Source organism: Schistocerca serialis, unplaced genomic scaffold, assembly GCF_023864345.2.
Source record: "Schistocerca serialis cubense isolate TAMUIC-IGC-003099 unplaced genomic scaffold, iqSchSeri2.2 HiC_scaffold_992, whole genome shotgun sequence".
NCBI classification, from domain to species: Eukaryota; Metazoa; Arthropoda; class Insecta; order Orthoptera; family Acrididae; genus Schistocerca; species Schistocerca serialis.
In genome coordinates this window covers 7,501-10,000 of record NW_026048620.1, presented here as the reverse complement: position 1 = coordinate 10,000, position 2,500 = coordinate 7,501, and positions in this window count along the sequence as shown.

Here is a 2,500-nt window from a genome sequence, read left to right as displayed (position 1 = left end):
GCGCATCCTCAGCGCACACAGTCCTCAATCGGACCAGCACACTGCAGATGTCCACCGCGCTTCGCACCGGGCCCGCGAGGACCTACTTTGGCCGCACGGCGCCGCGTGCAGGGTGCGCCGGCGCGCAGCTGCGCCGCCTGCCGCCTCCGTCGGCCGGCGCGCCTGCCACTGGCCGCCCCCACCAGCCGGCTGTAGCGCGTGCGCCCACGCACCGCGCGGCCAGCACGCCGGGAGGCCCCCCCTCACCGGCCGGGGACGGTCCCACCCAGCCACCGCCGCGTATCGCTTCACACCCAGATGCCATTCACGTTCGTGGGCATGGTGGGTATCGCTGGAACAACCGGTTGGTAGCTCAACCGATCGTCGCCATCACTGATTCACCTCTAGCGAGAACAACCGCACCACAACGGTTTACCAGTTGTTCATTTGCGTAACGTCACCAGCAAACGTAGGCGTCCATCGCCATTTGCAAATTCAACGATTGTTGCATGCCTGTGTCAGGTGTCACGACACACTATGTCTGCCCACATACACGCAACAACATGTGCACGCTTCGCGAACACGTGGAAGGTGGCCCCCGTACGTATGCGATGTCCATTGCGCGAACGACTGTCAACCGGCCTCTGTCGCATGTCGCAGATGTGGAACGCAGTGCACCATGCTATCACGGTGTGTGAGAAGAGACGACTACGTCTGACAACACGCGCCACTACATCAACAGACGGCTCATGCTGATCGCCATCCAGGGCATACCACACTGCAATCCAGCTCTTATAGGGAGACGACACGTAGCTGAGTGCACAACATTTGGACCGCATGGTTCGCCGTTGTTGGCGCAGTCGTTGTACGGTCACATGTACCACGATGTATCATTCAGTACATGAGGACCAATGTGCAGTACAGTGTGTGATTTGGACGTACAACATCAGCGGACAGTTGACACAGGCCGTACCACAGCGTAGGCTAAGTGCTTCGCCATGCGAATGCCAATGAACAACTGCAAATGCCAATGAACAACTGCAAAGGGCATTGAGCATGTACGTCCTGCTGCCATCCACATTACAGTGTATAGCTGCAAGGTGTTTAACATGAAGCGATACACTGGGGACCGGGCAGTGCGAGTAGCAAACTATATTGCGGGGGTTGCAGTTAGGCAACACTACACTAATTTAACGCGTCGTATGACAATTACAGAGCAGGTTAAGGCCCAACGTGTGTTGGGTTAAGGCCCAACGTGTGTTGGGTTAAGGCCCAACGTGTGTTGGGTTAAGGCCCAACGTGTGTTGGGTTAAGGCCCAACGTGTGTTGGGTTAAGGCCCAACGTGTGTTGGGTTAAGGCCCAACGTGTGTTGGGTTAAGGCCCAACGTGTGTTGGGTTAAGGCCCAACGTGTGTTGGGTTAAGGCCCAACGTGTGTTGGGTTAAGGCCCAACGTGTGTTGGGTTAAGGCCCAACGTGTGTTGGGTTAAGGCCCAACGTGTGTTGGGTTAAGGCCCAACGTGTGTTGGGTTAAGGCCCAACGTGTGTTGGGTTAAGGCCCAACGTGTGTTGGGTTAAGGCCCAACGTGTGTTGGGTTAAGGCCCAACATAGGTTGGGTTAAGGCCCAACATAGGTTGGGTTAAGGCGCAACATAGGTTGGGTTAAGGCGCAACATAGGTTGGGTTAAGGCGCAACATAGGTTGGGTTAAGGCGCAACATAGGTTGGGTTAAGGCGCAACATAGGTTGGGTTAAGGCGCAACATAGGTTAGGTTAAGGCGCAACATAGGTTAGGTTAAGGCGCAACATAGGTTAGGTTAAGGCGCAACATAGGTTAGGTTAAGGCGCAACATAGGTTAGGTTAAGGCGCAACATAGGTTAGGTTAAGGCGCAACATAGGTTAGGTTAAGGCGCAACATAGGTTAGGTTAAGGCGCAACATAGGTTAGGTTAAGGCGCAACATAGGTTAGGTTAAGGCGCAACATAGGTTAGGTTAAGGCGCAACATAGGTTAGGTTAAGGCGCAACATAGGTTAGGTTAAGGCGCAACATAGGTTAGGTTAAGGCGCAACATAGGTTAGGTTAAGGCGCAACATAGGTTAGGTTAAGGCGCAACATAGGTTAGGTTAAGGCGCAACATAGGTTAGGTTAAGGCGCAACATAGGTTAGGTTAAGGCGCAACATAGGTTAGGTTAAGGCGCAACATAGGTTAGGTTAAGGCGCAACATAGGTTAGGTTAAGGCGCAACATAGGTTAGGTTAAGGCGCAACATAGGTTAGGTTAAGGCGCAACATAGGTTAGGTTAAGGCGCAACATAGGTTAGGTTAAGGCGCAACATAGGTTAGGTTGAGGCACAATATAGGTTAGGTTGAGGTACCGTATAGGTTAGGTTAAGGTACAGTATAGTTTAGGTTAAGGTACAGTATAGTTTAGGTTAAGGTACAGTATAGTTTAGGTTAAGGTACAGTATAGTTTAGGTTAAGGTACAGTATAGTTTAGGTTAAGGTACAGTATAGTTTAGGTT